Source organism: Peromyscus eremicus, chromosome 18 (assembly GCF_949786415.1).
Source record: "Peromyscus eremicus chromosome 18, PerEre_H2_v1, whole genome shotgun sequence".
NCBI lineage: Eukaryota > Metazoa > Chordata > Mammalia > Rodentia > Cricetidae > Peromyscus > Peromyscus eremicus.
Window position 1 is genome coordinate 8,674,830 of NC_081434.1, and position 18,682 is coordinate 8,693,511.

The 18,682-nt window shown below is 44.8% G+C and overlaps 1 protein-coding gene across 1 annotated transcript in view; it reads left to right on the top strand.

Moving 5' to 3' along the window:
- The first annotated feature begins 10,389 nt into the window (after positions 1-10,389).
- Msrb3 (methionine sulfoxide reductase B3) overlaps positions 10,390-18,682 on the top strand; it is a 118,753-nt gene continuing 110,460 nt past the window's right edge. The window contains 1 exon segment of the mRNA XM_059245739.1: positions 10,390-10,490. The gene's annotated coding sequence lies outside the window, so the exon portion shown is untranslated.

The following is an 18,682-nucleotide window of genomic DNA, read 5'->3' on the forward strand; positions in this document are numbered from 1 at the left end:
AGAATGACTCCAGCGATGTGCAGTGCACAAGTCAGGTAAATCCGGGAGCAGGGGGTTAGTGTGCATTCCTATACTCATTCATCCAATTATAGAGTACAAATCACACATCACAGCCGAGTCAGGTTAATTCCAGGAGCACCGGGCCAGTTTGCGTTATGATAGTAATTCATCAAATTTGACAGAAGAATAATATGGCTGTCCCAAATACCTAGTGACATTCAGCACGCATACCTTCTTTCCCAGAAAAGGGAAACCAAGCTAGAATTCTAGTTCACAGAATCTACTAGAAGATACTTACAAACCTTACTGCAAAAGATCGTGTGGGTTTCTCTTTTAGCCCTATCTGGCTTTCTGTTGGACTTACAATTTTAAATGCTCTGAAATTTCTTTTCTAAAACTTTTTTTTAAAAAATTCTTTGTCTCTGTCTTAGTTCACTTTCTACTGCTGTGATAAATCAGCAATGGCCAAAAGCAACTTGGGAAGGGAAGGGTAGAGTTTATTCCATCTTAGGGCTGTAGTTCATCATGAAGCAAAGTCAGGGCAGGACTTTGAAGCAGAGACCATGGAGGAATATTCATAGCTTTACCGGCTTGTTCCCAGGCTCACCTTCCCAGGACCATCTGCCCAGGGATGGCACCGCCCACGGTGAGGGGGCCCTCTCATATCAATCATTGATCAAGAAAACGGCCCAACAGGCCCTCCTAGCATCAATCTGATGGAGGCATTTTCTCATTTTTATTTATGTGCATATCTACCCTCCCTCCCCCGCTCCGTGTGTGTGTGTGTGTGTGTGTGTGTGTGTGTGTGTGTGTGTGTGTGTACATGCTGTGTGGGTGGGTGCTCATGGAGACCAAAAGTGAGCCTCAAAATGCCTCGAGTTGGAGCTACAGGTGGGTGGTTGTAAGCTGCCCTGTGTGGATTCTGGGAACCAACCTTGAGTTCTCTGGAAGAGCATCCAGTAGTCTATAACTGCTGAGCCACCTCCATCATCTGTGGATTCTCTTATTTTATTTGGCTTTGAAACACTATACTTTGCTATAATTTCGTCCCTTTGACTGTGTCCTCCAAAATATCTAAAACTTCTTGTGATAAGTCCTTTCGCTTCGAAAAGGTAAAATAATCAAGATTTACATCTCTTTCCTCAGCATTAACAACGTTCCAATTAGATAGCAAGTATGGCAGTTTTCCAGAATTAACAATCATTAGAACTAGAGCAATGTCAGTATTTAGAAAGGTTCTGGCCCCACTAGAATGGACCAGTTGTACGTGCTGGTGGAAAACATTACATCTTGAACACGGTCAGTCCTGTATTGTTGAACTGCTCCACGGTGTTCTAAACACAATGCTGGCATAATCTTCCCATCAAGCAGTCTGAAATTAATTTCCCATGATGTGTACCTTGTAGCAGCGTGACTCAGTTGTGTGGCGTACATTCCAAGAAAACAACAGAGCAAGAGCAATAAGTGAGAAGTGTGGGGTGAATAGGCAAGACCTACTGTTTACTGTTTCTATAAGCAGGCATGTGAGCTGTGGAATCCTAGGCTCACATTCCAGGAACTTAAAAGGCTGCTCATTCTGTTATTTATTAATTATTATACCAATATATAATATTCATTATTATAAGAACTACATTGTTTCATGCTTAAATTTGCCAAGTTTCAATATCACATCAACATAAAAATTGCCTTGCCTCATAATCTAATTATGTAAAAATGCATTTTCTTTTTCTGCTGTTCTTTAGTTACATGGAATATTCAAAACCTTCTTTTCTTAGTTTTCCCCAAAATTAGCTCAGTATACTTAAAATACTAGTCAGAAGTTCAAACCTTATTTGTAGATATTTGTGGGAGAAATATTGCATGTATAATTAAAATGTTTAGAGACACTCATGTATTTCCATTATGTTCAGAAAAACGTAAGTTTTGTAACCCTCTGTTAGAGTTGTATGTTTGTGTGTATCTGTGTGTGTTTATTCTGCATATGTGTGGGTGCTTGTGCAGACTCAAAGAGGACATCAGATACTCTGGGACTGGAATTATGGGTGTTTGTAAGCTGCCTGACTTGAGTGCTGGGAAGGCAGCAAGTGTTCTCAACTGTTTAGCCATCTCTCCAGCCCCAACTCTTTCATATAATAAATCATATTGTGCTCTGAAATCAGACCTATAAGAATAAATTTCTGATTACTTAGAATAATAAAAATGTACTCTGATAAATTTAATATCCTAGTTAACTAAGGTTTGACATATCCAGATTAAAAAAAAATCGCTACTTCTTGAAGATTACAGCGATCCTGGTATTCAACGTACATAGAGCTCAGTTTACTAATGGAATGCCAAGGAAGCAACTCAGTCGTGTGTTCGTAGCTAACAACCGAAAGAGCAAGTTCCACTTTGACTGGATTATTTGGATTACAAGCAAATTGTCTGTCTTGGAGAGGCTTTGAAAGGCTTGTCTTAGATGCCTGTGTGTTTTTCTATTAATCCTTCCCAGCTCTGTTGTGAACATTAGAGAAAGAAGAGACTGAAGCTTACCCCCTCCCCATTCCCAATTGGCAATTAGACATTGAACATCAATCCTGATTAGCTGGATGTAATGGTGAACACCTGTAATGCCAGCAATTACTGCAGTTAATCTAAGCCAAAGTTTTAAAGAATTCTGTGTGGACCACTTGTCTATTGTCTTGGGCATTTGTCGGGATCTGAGTTACTGTACCTGAGAAAGAGCCCAGAATATTATTGCTCCCACCCCCAGAAAATTCTGGTTTTTCAGTTTGGGACCCCCTTACAGACAGTATCAGGATCTGACTGAGGGACACCTACCTAGAGTTAGCAAATCACCATGGTTTTCCCCATGAATGTTGATTACAGAGGAGAAAGGGACAAGGTTGAAATGGATGTGCACTTCCCACAAGAGAAGACCAGGAATTAAAATGGTACTCTGTTGAGCCAAAGGAAATGTAAAGGCAGAGTTGGAAATTGTTCAGTAGTTTTCATATATATATGAAGTATATATACTTCCTTCCCAATATATTTTTCTTTTTATATAGACGTGAAGTGACATGAAATTAGCTTTGATATTTTTTTCTCAAATTGGAACATTACAGAAGCCTCTCCAGGGGTTCTTTCTCCTGAACATTTTGGGGTGTTTAGAACTTTGGCAGTTCCATATTTTCATCCCTGTGAACCGATACTTGTTCTTGAAACTCATCACTGGGAGCAGAATATGTTTCAAGAATTATTTTGATCGTGCTCCCTGTCTGTAGGAAGGTAAGTGGCTAATGGTTTTATCTGCTGTGTTTTCTCTATGAGAATTGAGCCTTCATAAGTTCTATGCCATCACTCCAACCCCATTAAAGGGCCCACAGAATTTCTAGCATACTCATTGTACTTGGTGGAGTCACAAAAGGAGGAAGGCTTAAGGGTGATTTCCAAGTTTCTCTATTGCTGATAAGAGTCATTCAGTATCCAAGTCTTGCACCGTATTTCAGAATGAAGTCATATAGTAGGAGAGACAGAAATTAGAATTCTACCACTGTACTTCGGGTTTTCCTTTGCCCCACCTAAGTTTTCAAGGGCCATAGCTTTTAAATGAAGAGTCTGCCTTCTGAAGGCTCCTGCCTTTGACCTGCCTGCCCTACCTGTCCATTCTTGTTGCCGCATCAAATGGATTTCACTTTGATTCCCCCACTGAAAGGGCCTCATAGCCTGGACCTTTCTTTTTCTTGCATACATCACACACTATCCAATCAAAGCCAGAGGCTGAGGCTGCGTAGACTTTTGGTGGGGGAGGGAGACCTTCCTGCCAAAGTTTCATATACTTGTTGTGTACCTTCCTGTGTATTTGTGGAGGTTAATGGGTCTTCTGATCCACATTTCCTATAGTGTCTCTCCCGTGGAAACTGGATCAGTTGTTCCGATGCTAAATAACCCATATACATTCTTATAGACTATATAGTACAATATCAAAATGGTTTTTGTGGGGGACCTGCCCCCACTTTTTCCCCCCAGGGTACTCTTGAGCAGGGAGAAGTGAGAAATATTTAGATAGAAATATAAAAGGAGAGAGACAGTTAGAAACACAGGACAGCCTCGGGAGGGCCTGGGTCAAAACCCACCAGCCCCTTCTGTCTCTACTAAAGGGCTACTTATAGAAATGCCAAGGGGTGGAGCAAAAGACCTCCCCCAGCACAGCCAAATGCAGATCCTTCCAAACACCTGTTAACCACGCATGTTGTCAATCCATCCCCTTATGTAGCCATGCTGTGTAAAGCAAGCTCAGCTCTCACTAGGAAACCTCTGTTGGACCCCAACAAGTTTTCAGTAGAATAAAACTGTAATCTCAGAACTGGGAAGTTGAGGCAAGGCTGCACATATGGTTCCTGATGAGTCTGAAATAAGATCCCATCTCAAAAAAAAAAAAAAAAAAAAAAAGAATACAACCATAACATTACTGAATCAAATATCCTGACTGGAAAATAGAAGTCTCCTATTAGCATTTGTCTGCACCACCTCAGGAAGCTGATCCGCACTCTCTCAGTTTGTACTGGTAGCTCACTGTTCTCATAGATCACTTTCTGTGATAGAATCCGCCAACACCAAGCAGCTTTGCTGATTCAGGGAGACTTACTTATTTCTTCATAATATTGAAACTCTAGCTAAATATTTATTACTTACTGTTGCACATCCAAAAAGCCAAAGTTGGAAGAATTAGACAGTATGTCAATCACTTCAAATCTCTCCAGAATTAAATACACGCACGCACGCACGCACGCACGCACGCGCGCACGCGCACATATACACACACACACACAATGGCAGGACTTCAATGGTATAAAATTTAAAATGCCCTGCAAGACACAGACACACCATTTTATCTAGAACAGAAGGAAAATGCTCATGTTCATCCAGCTGTCTCTCTCCAGTTAGGAATCCCCTGGATTTTGTGGCAGGCTGTTCCTCCTCAGAGCAATTGGTGGCTGGGAGACCAGCAGCCATGGCCACCGCATTCTTTTTGAGGATTTGAAACAAAAATGAAAGGGTCTACTGTAGTGTTCAGTATTGACTCTGTGTCTGTCATGTTCTTCTTGGGCCTGTTCCCACTGCAGTGCTGTTGTGGAATGTTATTTTAACTGGGCAAAGATGTGTTACATTTGTTCATGCTGCAGAATATTTAACCGTGTAAAGGTGTGTTACATTTGTTTGTGCTGCATTTGTTTAACCATGTAAAGATGTGTTGCATCTGTTTGACCTTGCCTACCTAAGGCACCTGATTGGGCTAATAAAAAGCTGAGCGACCAGTAGCTAGGCAGGAGAAAGGATAGGTGGGGCTGGCAGGCAGAGAGAATAAATAGGAGGAGAAATCTGGGCTAGAGGAACGAGAAGAATGAGAGAAGAAGGAGGAGAGAAGGAGGGACATGCTAGAAGCCAAAAGTAGGGCAGCCGTCAGCCAGCCAGACATAGAGACAGCAAGAAAGTAAGAAAAGGTAAAAAGCCCACGGCAAAAGGTAGATAAAGACAAACAGGTTAATTAAAGTTGAAAGAGCTAGCCAGAAACGTGCCTAAGCTAGGCTGAGCATTCGACACTAATAAGAAGTCTCTGTGTCATGATTTGGGAGCTGGTTGGTGGCCAAAAAGAAAAAGCCTGGCACAGTGTACTGAGGGAGGAGGTGCGCTTCCATCATCAGTTAAAACCCTGTTTTCGCCAGGAGTGAGAGCCCGAGCATTCTCTTCCCTGAGACAGGAACACAGAATCTGAGAATCTTTCCCTGTTAGAACCTCCCCAAAGAACCAGTCTTCCTCTTCCGCCGATCACTAACTGGTTTAAAACAGTGGCATTTGGTAAAAGGTCTTTGGATTTAAGGGCTGGTTTGGGTCTCTTGCTCTGGCTGGGAGCGTCTGAACAGTAGCAAGTGCTATTCTGTCCACTCTTCACTTCCAGGACAGGTTGGCATCCATCCAGTTCCTTGAGGCATGTGGAGGTGGGGGAGGAGGGGGCGGGAGGAGGGTGTCTCAATCTCAAAGCTTTGTGAAGTGGCCGGGAGATTTTATTAGGGAGGTGAGAACAGTGTATTAGTGAGGATGTAGCTTGGGCAGTTGTTAGGCACGCACACTTTTTGAAAATAAAAATGCATTGTCTCTAGCACAACCCCAAAGAAGACTTCATTCTGGTCGGGCGGTGGTGGCGCACGCCTTTAATCCCAGCACTCGGGAGGCAGAGGCAGGCGGATCTCTGTGAGTTTGAGGCCAGCCTGGTCTCCAAAGCAAGTTCCAAGACAGCCAGGGCTACACAGAGAAACCCTGTCTCAAAAAACCAAAAAACGAAACAACAACAAAACTTCACTCTGGTTCTAGTTTTTCTCGTGTTTTGTTTGTGGGTTTGGGTGGTTGCTTGGTTTTGGCTTTTTCATCCTTTTTGTTTTCTTTTTTCTTTTTATTTTTTGGAAAAGGATCCCTGCTGTCTAGCCCAGGCTGGCCTTGAACTTATAACACTGCTCCTGCTTCAGTCTCCAGAGTGCTAGGATGACAAGCCGCTCCACCATGCTCAGCCACCTCCCATTTATTTCATCAGCACAGCTGCTGGCCTTGTTTGGTAGCATGTGACCATTTCTTGTTCGCCGCAGCTGAACAACGGAGATAGGGTACCTTGTCTGGGTGGCCCGTGCTTTGTGACAGACTCTGGCAAGAATGGTGCAAGAGTCAGTGTTGTAGGACGTGATTTTAAGATGTGTTACATTTGTTTACGCGGCGGAAATGTTTGCTTAATGACGCAAAGATCTGTTGCATTTTTTTATGTTGCATCTGTTTAACTCTGTGAAGCTGTGTTACTGTGCCTGTCTAAAACACCTGATGGTCTAATAAAGAGCTGAATGGCCAATAGTAAGGCAGGGGAGAGGATAGGCGGGGCTGGCAGGCAGGGAGACTATATAGAGAAATCTGGGAGGAGCAAGAGAGATCAAGCAGTGAGAAAAGAAGGGGCCAGCCACCCAGCCACCCACGGAGTAAGAGTGAAAGTAAGATTTACAGAAGTAAGAAAAGGAAAAAGTCCAGAGGCAAAAGGTAGCTGGGATAATTTAAGTTAAGGAAAGCTGGCTAGAAATAAGCCAAGCTAAGGTCGGGCATTTATAACTAATAGTACATCTCTCCATGTGTGATTTATTTGGGAGCTGGGTGGCAGGCCCCTCAAAAGAGCAAAAGAGTAAAAGAGTCAAAAAACAAGCAACAGCAAGTCAGATTTTTCCCTCTAGGGCATTTGATTATGAGACATCTGGCAAGGGCCGGGAAGGTAGGTAAAGAGACAAAGAGCCACAGTTGTACAAAGCATTCCTGTGTTCTGAAAAACAGGAAGCATTAGAGCCGTGGCTCTCAGACGCATTAGGTTAGTAGGAGCAGTTACAGCACATGAGTTAGCCAATGCAACTCGTCCCCCTGCACCGTGCCTGGTGTGATGTAAATGTTGGCATCGGGGCAGGGGAGCATAGGAAGCAGGGGAAGTGATTCCTTTTTTTCTTGAAATCAAGCAAAGCTTAAAATAATAGGAACGATTATTGTTACTAAATCTATGGTGAAAGGGCATGTGGTGGTTTGAAAGGAAATGGCCCTCAGAGAGACTGGCACAGTTAGGAGGTGTGGCCTTGTTGGAGGAAGTGTGTCACTGTGGAGGCGGGCTTTGAGGGCTCATATATGCTCAAGCCACACCCAGTGAGGCAGACCACTTCCTGTTGCCTACAAGCTGGGATGTAGGATTCTCTGCTCCTTCTCCCGCCATGTCTGCCTGCATGTCACCATGTCACACCATGACAGTCATGGACTAAACCTCTGAAAATGTAAGCCACCCCACCTAAATGTTTTTCCTTTACAGGGGTTGCTGTGGTCATAGTGTCTCTTCACAGCCATAGGAACCCTAACTCAGGGCATTTAGAGATCCACAATTAGATCATGGAACTCATAGCATAGTGGTCTGTAGGTAGTACCTTTCCTCTTCCCTGAGCCATCAAAGGTATGGCCCCACCTGGGAGGCCCAGAAAGCCAGTTAAGCCTCTGATCCAATTTCTCTGTGAATCTTTACCTCCTGTGTCTGAGACAACCTGAGTGCCTGCCAGATACTTAAAACCATAAGAACCCAAGGGACACACTCTTTGAAGCTACCTCTCTCTTTTTTTTTTTTTAAATGTCGAGAAAACAGACCATAATAACATGGTAAGAAAGGTGTATGTACACCGGGTTGGGGCTTGAATTCCAGCACTACTCCACTGCTTCTGGAGTAGGGTTCTGTTCCTATGCCCCAGTCTACGTATCTGCAAAACAGACAGAAATACTAAGTTTACAGATACTTGGCAGGATTCAAATGAGACATTGGGTGTCAAACACCTAGCTTAATATCTGCTGTTTATTATACACCCATTAACTGGGGTCTTTTTTTTTTCCCCTCCTTAACATACTTAATTCGGGCATTTAAAGTAACTGTTGGCAGGTGAAGCCTGCAAACTGGTCCTTAACTCCCCACCTAGATGAACACAGATCGCTCTGCAATGGCATCGCTTTCTTATACCTTTGCCTCTTAACCGTCGCTGCAGAGAAATATTTTAAGCATGGCAACAATTGCCTCAGTCCTTCGAAATGTGCTTTTTCCTTATGCAGAGAGTTCCTATCTCCAGCTTATAAATGGCTGAGCTCTTTTTAGTTTTAAAGACAGATGACGGGGAAGGGACTGTGTTAGCTGTTCCTGGAAAACAGGAGAAAAACAGCTGCTTACGTAATACAAGCCGTGTGTGTGTGTGTGTGTGTGTGTGTGTGTGTGTGTGTGTGAGAGAGAGAGACAGACAGACAGACAGACAGACAGAGATAGAGACAGAGACAGACAGAGACAGAGGGGGGGATACTAACATTTCCCATTCTATTCCAGCTCTCCGTGTTCCTGGTACACAGCTGAATAGTAATATTACAGGGTTCTTTAAAGGCCTCCTTTATTACAACATATCTATCTACTCTTAGTTTCTTTAGGCCATTTGTCCTTTGATCCGCTGTCATTGCTAGCACATGAAGTGAAATCTGCCCATTTGTAGGGTGGAATTCACGGGACATAAAAGTTTTTAATGCCAGATGTTTTAGGGGCCGACACACAATTGCACATGCACCGAGTTTTGGCTTATGGGCCTTCATACTTTGCCAGAATTGGATTTGTTTGGAAATGAGGTTTGCTAACTTTCAAATAAAAGCGGTTCCAAGCACAGTGTGATGTACAAATTATCTCCCTTCGGTTCATGTTAAAATAACCCATCCTCTAAATCAGTTTGACATTTACCCCTTCAGTGTTTTGCCTCAATTAATCACACTTCGTCATCCTCTTAATATGTTGAGAAGTAATTGTATAACATCCCACATCTCCAGACCCTGTCAAAAATTTGTTTTGGGGAAAATATATATTATAGTAATTAAGACAATTAAATCGTCTTGAGAGGCGAAGGGTCATTTGGATCTGATTAATCGTGGAATTAGCGCCAAAGAAAAGTCAGGTGGTCACGTGCTTGGGCCTGTAATTAAACATCTGGGAAGGACATTTTGGTCACCAAAAGAGGTAGCACTTTTTGAATACATTTCAATGTTGCACTTTGGACAGTCTGCAATAAATATAAAGTGTGTGTGTGTGTGTGTGTGTGTCTGTCTGTCTGTCTGTCTGACTATGAATAAAGGTTGGTGTAAACCAGCATTTAGCTGCTGTGGAAACTTTTTCGGTCAGCCTGCTTTGATTCCATATATGGTGTTCAAATAAAAGTTCAGGGGATGCCCTTTTGCTGATCTCACCGCACGCAACACACACACACACACACACACACACACACACACACAGTGGGAGTGGTGAGGACTCTCTCACTCCTGGGCACACACACAGTGGGGGTGGTGGGGACACAAGCGGTGGTTCTCTGTATCGTGGGTCTTCAGTACACTTAGGCGCATTCATGTCACCCCTTGGTTGGCACCTCTCAGTCTTCGGACAGGCCAGAACTTCTCATCCCGTCACCGCACCGCCGGGACATGTCACCCCGCAGGTCCTGGGCTCTCTGGCGGTTCTGACCCCGCAGGGTTCCCGGGTGGAGGCTCGGAGGCGGCTGTGCCCCGGGGTCCCCCTGCAGAGCTGGCACTCGGGGCGGTGGAGGCGGCGCAGGAGGCGGGAGTTGGCGGCCTCCGCGCTCCGGGCAGCGGGCCCCGTCCTCGGCCGGCTCGCCCCGCGGTCCTCCCTCGCTCGCTCGCTCGCACTCTCGCTCGGCTCCTATGCTCATATTTGGACTCGGCCGCCCGTGCCCAGGAATTTCCCGTCATGCCTCCCGCCGCCCCGTCTGTCGCCCGGAGCCGGGAGGGAGGAGGGAGGCGGACAGCGGCGGCGGCGGCGGCGGCGGCTCGTCTGCCCCGGGGTGTGCGGCGGACCCTCCCGCGCCCTCTCGCGCTCTGCCTCGGTCTCTGCCTGGCTGCGGCCGCGGCCACCACGCTGCCCGGTGAGTCCGCCAACCCCGCCTCGTCCCACCCGGCCCTCCGACCCCGCCAAGTCAGGCTTGGGACCCGAGCTCCCCCCGCATCCCATCCCCGCCCCCACCCCACCCCACCCCTCACCCTCCCATCCCGGGAGCGCCGGCGCCACCTCTCAGCCTCGAGAGCGTCATCCCCCGGCCGCAGAGCCCCGGGCGGGTCCCAGGGACGTGCGCGGAACGAGGTCAGGCGGGAGCTGACACCTTACCCGTCCCCTCCCCACCCACCGCGAACCTGAGCCGCGGGAGCCACTGTCCCCGAGCCTGGGGGGCCCCTGGGTGACTCCGCGGGGTGGCGGGGGCGTGGGCTGCAGCACCCCGGGCGCGCTCCAGCTCCGCTCCGGCCTCCGCCTGCAGCCGTGGCCGGGATAACGGGCTGGGGCGTGGGAACGTGGGAGACGCCACCAGGCCAGCGACCTCACCACATCCCATCCCCTGCCCCCCACGTCCCGTCCCGGGGAGAGGGGTGCACCCGGGGCCCGGGCTGGCACCTCATAGGCCCCAACCCAGCAGAATCCCAGTGGAGCAGGTACCTGTTTTGTTTTGTTTTCAAGTGGAAGCAAGTTATCTGAGCCTTTTTTTTTTTTTTTTAATAAAAAAACAACAAAACTTTTCCACTGGGCTGTTTCAAGTCAAACTATCCGAGTAAAAAGTACGGTTCCTGCCTTTCTTTGGAGGTTATTCGATAAGGGTGGTAATTCTGAAGGCGGAACAATAAGGTTTTAGAAGAATTTTCTTTGAATCATGTAGAAAGTATTTAGGGAGGTTTTTTGTTTTGTGTGTGTTTCCTCCCTTGAGTGTCAAAAAACCAATTATTTGAAGCGTGAGGGGAGATTTTAAGGGGGATGTGAAGTTGCAGGGGTTCTTGAATTTGGACGGGATCAACTTAATCAAGGCTTGGTTCTTCTGTTTTGTCCGGGAGAGATAACTTGGGAGAGGTTAGGTGATTGCTGTCTTCTGGCCATCGGTGGACTGAACTGTCAAAATGAGATTCGGTTAACTGGGACGCACATGTTGGTTGGCAGTTGACGACACCCCAGCACCCCGTGCAGGGTGAGAGACAAAGTAGGTTATAGAGGGTAATTTTACGTATAAAATTTTACCCACAAAGGATTCTCAGGGTCATAGAGTTTACAAAGTTGTTTCTCAGGACCGAGGGCGGTAGTTAAATGTACTTACTGAATGTGCAGCTTGTGAATACTCACTTTAGCAGGGGCAGCCGTTTTACATTTGTTCCTGAATATGGGTCTTCAGAAAGGACCCACCTTTTAAAAGATTCGTAATCCAGGAGCTGCTTTATCGTTGTCCTTGGGAATCAACAGATCCTGACTTCTCATTTTATCAGTGGACTTCTTTTTTTTAAAAAAGTATTTTTATTTTATAATTACCTTAATTTCATATATCAGCCATGGATTCCCCCGCTCTCCCTCCAGTCGGTGGACTTCTAAAAACTTCTGGGCTGGATGATAAGGGACTGATTGTGCTGAAGGGAATATATGAATGATTATTTTTCTATGTCTGATATGTTGACTTACTTCATGCCTGTGGCCAAGCAGACTTTGAAGACCAAAATCAACTGTACTGTGGCGTCTTGGCAGTTTTGAGAACACCAAGTTTATATTTGGTCGACTTAAACATAGTCTTAAAGATTTGTTTCTACCTGATATACCAATCAAGTTTCCGATGCTTTCAATAGTTCCCTATGCGGATGTCTGGAATTTCTTTTATTATTATTATTATTATTATTATTATTATTATTATTACACTCAGTAGCTCTTTTCCATTTAGACTTTTGTCACGTGCCTAAATTGCCTGTCTGCCAAGGTTGCAGCATACAGTGTCATTTAGATTTTGAATCAAAGCACTGCTTTCGACTTTTAAAGGTTCTTGTTCCAATATTTTCATCAGAAGTCCTTGCTCTTTCTTTACAGTGATAAGAATGTCTAACTCCCAGCATGGTGGGACACCCTCTCATCCCAGCACTCAGAGGCAGGGACAGGCAGACTTTTGTGAGTTCGAGGTCAGCCTGGTTTGGATAGCAAGTTACAGGCCGGTCATGGCTACAGAGCCAGAAAAAAAAAAAGTTTAAAAACTATACCCCCACCAATAGAATTCATCAGTTTTTCTGATGTATTTTTCACTTAATAACCAAACATAGACTTTTAAACCATCGGAAAACAATGTTAGTAAATAATGCTTTTGAGCTCATCATAACTAGTCAGAGCCCTTTGATTTTTATTCCCATATATATATATTTTATATTTATTACATTTTGTATATATTTTATACATGTGTATATATTTTTATAACGTTGCAGTTGCAGATTTGGTGGATGAATGTGGTCCCAAAGTTTAGCTGCTTTTTCCACAAATGCCTTCCAACTACGGGATCCTAAATTACTCTTTTTGTTTGCATAACCCCGTGGAACCACCCACTTCATTCCTTCGAACACCTGCGTGGCAATCTTTGACTTGCTACACGTGTTAAACTGGTCTACAGGTAGTTGGGTCTGATGGGCATGTCTTCAGCGCTGGGGAGCCATCTGCTCTCAGATTGGCTTGATAGATAGAAGGCACATACCTGACCAGAGCTCCTTAAAATTCAGTTGCAGATGTCCTTCCCCTTCAAGACAGAAAGGGCTGCTTGTGTGGCTGGCAAATGTCTGCCTGCTCTTTGTAGGTAAACTGAAGCCTCTGGCACATTGTGATAACTTGGTTTTGGTATTTGGGTCAGGGAAGATATCAGAGGACACTCAACACTTCTTGTCCTTGGAAAGCCTGTTGCTAGTTCCCCGGGGAACCTTCCAAATGAAATCACCTAGATTGAGGCGTTGCTTTATAATCTGGCCTCTCAGAAGAGTCGGTCGCGTCTACCGGTCTGATATCTTCACAATTAACTTGCCTTTGGGAGCACGATGAGCCTTTTAATTCTTTTGATTAGAATTTCTTATCGCTGTACACGGATCTCACGACTTTACCTTGAATGCCCTTTATTTTCTCTTTCTTGGTCATAATTTCATTCTCCTTGTAGAACGTTCACTGTGGTCCCTGCACCCTGTTAGTGTATTCAGTTGCTCAACTTTCTGACAATTTTTCCCCCCAGAAGCCTTTAAGAGAATGTAGGAAAAGTAGAACGGCGATGAGTCAGTTGACTTTGTGGAAGATTTTGATTACTACTTGTTTCAAGTGACAGAAATAAACCTGAACTAGTTTTAGTCGGAAGGAAGGAAGGAAGGAAGGGGGAAAGGAATGTACTGGAAGACCATTGGAGGCCAAGTGCAGACAGACCTTATTAGGTCCTACGATTATGAACTATCACGAAGCCTGGAACTCTCCGGGTCCCTGCCTTCATTGGCTTCACTGTTCTCTGGCTGTATTTGTTTTTTGTTCCTGTGTCTGCTCTTTGCTGTTTAAAGTTACATGTTGCTGTACAGCAGCTCTTATTCCCCTTCTGTGTCCTTTGCCCACAAACACAGAGCTCAGTCCTGTTCCTGAGCAAAAGATCCTGATACACACAGTTTGGGTCACATGGTTGGCCTAGATTTCCCCCAAAGTCTCTTTTAGTTATAGTAAGTATCCTGTAGTATAGCCATGTAGAGAGTTTGAGTTGGCCTTTTCACATCTCAAATAGATATATACAAATTTGAGACAGGGGTTCTCTGTGTAGCCTGGTTGCCCTGAAATTTGCTCTTAGGCCAGGCTGGCCTTAAACTCAGAGATTCACCTACCTCTGCCTCGTAAGTGCTGGAATTAAAGGTGTGCACCACCACTGCCGGGCTGGGATAATTAGTCTTTACGCTGCATAATTTCTTCTTGATTACAGTGTGTGTAAGGTGGGCAACATCCTCAGTGGGCACCAGACTTCATGCACTTTCTTCTCCTGCAGGAGTACTGAGGGGGGAACCTCTGGGGAGGCAACTGGGTCCATATCACACTCAGGAATTATGAGCTTGGCATGGAACAGAGTGGTGAAAATCCCGTATGCTAACCATTAATCCATTCTGCAGGCCATCATCTGCATATTTTCAGGAATCCACTCACTAAAATGTTGAGTCCAAGTGACTGTGTATGTAAATTCATTAGGAGTATGTAAATGATAGAGACATTCCAAATAGAAATAATTTAGGGAGCATGAGTTCATGAGGTTTGGCTTGCTGCCCCGACCTTTGCTTTTCAGAGTGGTTGAAGTCTTCACAGTCTCTTGTCAGATCCTATTTTGTGAATCCTTCTGTATCTAATAGAATCTTTAACTTCCTTCAGCGTCTATAAAGCTGGTGCCACCTAAGACCGTATGTATTCACTATGTGGCAGGCTGGTCGGTGGCCTGCAGTTCTGAGAAGGCCCTTTGCCCTGGCGTGCCTGGTCTCAGTCATGTTGAATCTGAAACCCTCATACCCACTGCCACCCTCCTCCTCGACACTGGACCCAGGTGCACTATCCTCTCTTAGTCTTTGTCCGTTTGTTAGGCTTTAGAAGCTTTTCCATGAACACTCCACAGTTTCCTGTGTGGAGATGGAGTAGGTAAAAGATAGGCCGTTTCCCCACCAACGGAAGTGATGCAGGAGGGGAGGTGACCGCAGACTCACGTGGGAGGGGATCGGCTTTGGTGGGGCGCACGCTCTTATATCAGACAGAGCGAATGCAGGAGGAATGGAGCGGCTATCAAGAGGAAGAGTGTAACAATAACGAGGTGGAAAAAAATTTGCTTTGGCTCAGAACATGCAAGACTCTTAAGGACAGGCCCGAAGATTTGGGCTGGCCTAATAAGCTGTGAAATTGGAGTTTCTTGATCCCTGAAATGGCATAGTCAGAGTTGAATTGTAGGTTGCCTTTCTAACAGTTCACAGGATGAGTTGAATTGGCAGAGAAACCACCAGGTGAATAAGAAGCAACCCGAGAGGGTTTTCAAGAAATAAAGGCCGGAATTAGGGAGTGGCAATGGGGTGGGGGAGGAGGCATTGCTGAGGTGCATTGGGCTGACACCTTTAATTGGGTATTGAGAAAGAGAGGGATAGATAAAAGCTGTTGGCAATATGTTAAGCTCCGGGGACGGAGAGAATGTGAACTCAGAACAGGTTTGTAAATGGAACAACATAAGCGTTAGTTTCACATCTCCTCTTTTTGGTGCTGATAGGGCACTCCCGTGGGAGTGTGTAGTAGGATCCGTGTGGCGGAGGCTTGGAGGGGGAGAGAGCAGGGCCAGAAATAAAACATGTATGAGTGAGGAGGACCGGCATGGGGGGTAAGAGGAGAACATTGGTTGGCTTGCGTACAAGGAGGGATACGCAGAAAGCACCCTAAAGGAGACAGCATTTGATCAGGCTTTACAAGATGTCCACTCGGCACCTGGCCTGTCTGTAAGCTGCTCTGCTGGAGGAACGTTGCTCTTCTAATTCCTCCTCTGACACTGAACACAAGATACTGCATCCAGAAAGCCCTTAGTCTGCACAGTGGGGGCGCTCCTTCCCCACTCTCCTCCTCAATAATTGAGACTTTAAGTCATTCAGTTAGTTCTGGACACGTATTCTCTCACACATCCCTCTTCAGTCCTCTTATCTCCCCCAAGAACGGGCAGGGAGTGGAGTTAGAATGGAGTATTCTGGGTTCTCTGCTGACTCTGTGCTTTAGGGGCGCTTCCCATCACCATGGTCAGGTTATGTGTCCCTTTTGATATTTTCTTTGTCTAAAATACATGATGAAGCAGACAGTCACCTCACTCCCCTTTGCACTAAAAAAATAAAATAAAATCCCTAAGACACGAATGCCCTGTTTGTGGTATCAGCTCTAACCTGCATGGTTTCTGCACCCTGGAGTTAGCCACCCTGGCCACTGTCATGGAGAAGGGTGGCTATCTTGGCCTGTCTACTCAGAGCATCCAACTGTGGGGTGATGTAGAAGCCTCTGGGCAATGTACTGATTGATGTCAGAAGCAAAGTTCAGGGAACACCTTCCATGTGAGGTTTTATTTATGTGGGTTGTAGTGATTGATGACATCTAGAGCTGATTAAAAGTGAACCAGAGAGAGAGAGAGAGAGGGAAAGAGAGAGAGAAAATGGTGGCCTGGAATGCGTGTTCTCAGGGCCCCACTTCCACGCTAATAGTATATCGTGATTCTGAGTTTTTAAAGACAGTGCATTGGTCTTCACATGTGGGTAGTGACAGGTTTATGTACAGAGTGCAGTATTAAGAATAATTTCTTCCTCTCTAAATAAAAGGAAACAAGAGGGCTCCCATATGCTAATAGCTGCACTTTTAGTAGCTGTTGACTGAGAAAACACATAACAGCAGAAAGCTACTATAAAATTTTGAAATTCAACTTTGAATATAAAAACACACCCATATGCTTGCAGCGTGCACATGCAGGCATTATGACTTCCAAAGCTTGTAGGCTGCACTTGGTTCTCTGGCTTTGCGGCTAATCTCAAGGACGTTCTGGATTTTCAATTTTTGAAAAATAGTTAAATTACTGAAATTTTGAATCAAAGGAAATTCCTCAAAATCTTCTCACACTAACGGCCACCTGGTTTTGTTTTTATTTTTTATTTTTATTTTTTGGCCAGAAGATGTACTGACTGAGACTGGGTTATGACATGGTCTCAAGGATGGGGAGACAGACGGTCTACTTCGGAAACTGTGTTTTCACACATCGTTCCTAGGTCTATAATATGATTTTAAGGTGAAATTTGCATGGCACACTTCTAGCACTCACTGTTTTGGTCATGCCTGCCTGCCATTGTTTTACATAATATAATGAACTCTTATAGTTTCTTGGATTGGTTATTTTATTTGGGGACTATAAAAGTACTTCAGTACGTATGTTAAACATAAGTCATTATTGAGAATAAGCCTATGCTCCATGGGAATGTGAAGTAGTCCTTGTATAAATCTGTCTTGTTTTTATGTTTATTTTTTTGTTTTTATTGTGTTTGATGACTACAGAATCTGGGCTTGGTTGGAGTTGGAAAGCTTGGTAATGTGTTAATAAGGAAAAGTGTGCCCACATTTCCTGGGACCTAGTCCAGATTAGATAAGACAGTGGGTGAGAGGCCATCAGCACTCTTGGTTCCAGTTTCACAATAATTGAAAGGGAAAAAATTCACCGTCATCGTTGCTTCTGGTTTTTCAAAAATTATATTAGGTTTTTAATATTTTATGTGTATGAATATTTTTACCTACATACATGTCTGCACCATATTTGTGCAGTACCCAGGGAGGCCAGAAGAGAGCACTGGATCCCCTGGAACTGGAGTCACAGATGGTTGTGAGCGGTCATGTGGGTGCTGGGAATTGAACCTGGATCCTCTGGAAGAGCAGCCAGTGCTCTTAACAGCTGAGCCATCTCTCCAGCCCCTGATTTCTTGCTGGGAATGTGTCAGACTGCCTTAGTGTGCCAGGAAGAGAATGGGTTAAAGGGGAAGGATGCTCACCTACAGGAAGGGCAATTTGAAACACTGCAGGTTCTTTTGTTGCTCAGGAGTGTTGAGAGGCAGTCATGTGGTGGCCTGAGAGAACACTGGGTGGCGGCTGGAAGACTTTGTCCTCCCAGCTTGTTCCTGCTCAATCAGTTTAACTCTCTTATGCTCCTGTTCCCATACCTGCAGAATGAACAAGCTTCCTGTGATTTTTTTTCTTTTTTCTTTCTTTTCCTTTCTTTCTTTTTTTTTTTTTTTTTTTTTTTTTTGTACGCATCTATAGCCTGTGGGTTGTCTCGAAAGTCTGCCAGGAGCTTCTGTAACTTTTAATGGAAATAGCATGGATAACAAATTGTCTAGAATTATGTTTTTCGTATCACGCTTTAAGTTTCACTCCTCTGTGGACCTACCTGCAAACATTCTCTAAGATCTTAAGTTTGAACTTTGTGTCCTGGTGCGCCCAGTCATTTGATCGATAGCCAATGTTACATAACCTTTTAAAAGATTCAGTGTTTGTTTAAAGGATAGACTGCAAGCATATTGGAAGCATCACACAAATGCCCTGTCTGAATTCAGGAACAGCAGTAAGCATTAGAAAGGATGCCTGTTTTTACAGGGCAGCTGCCAGGGGTTGCTTGTTTACGCTTGAGAGTGTATCTCAGAGGGGAAATTTCAGGAAGTGTATTAACGGGGTAGATAACCTGCAGAATTTGCCCTCTGGCCATCCTAAAAGTAGAACTCTTAAAACTGG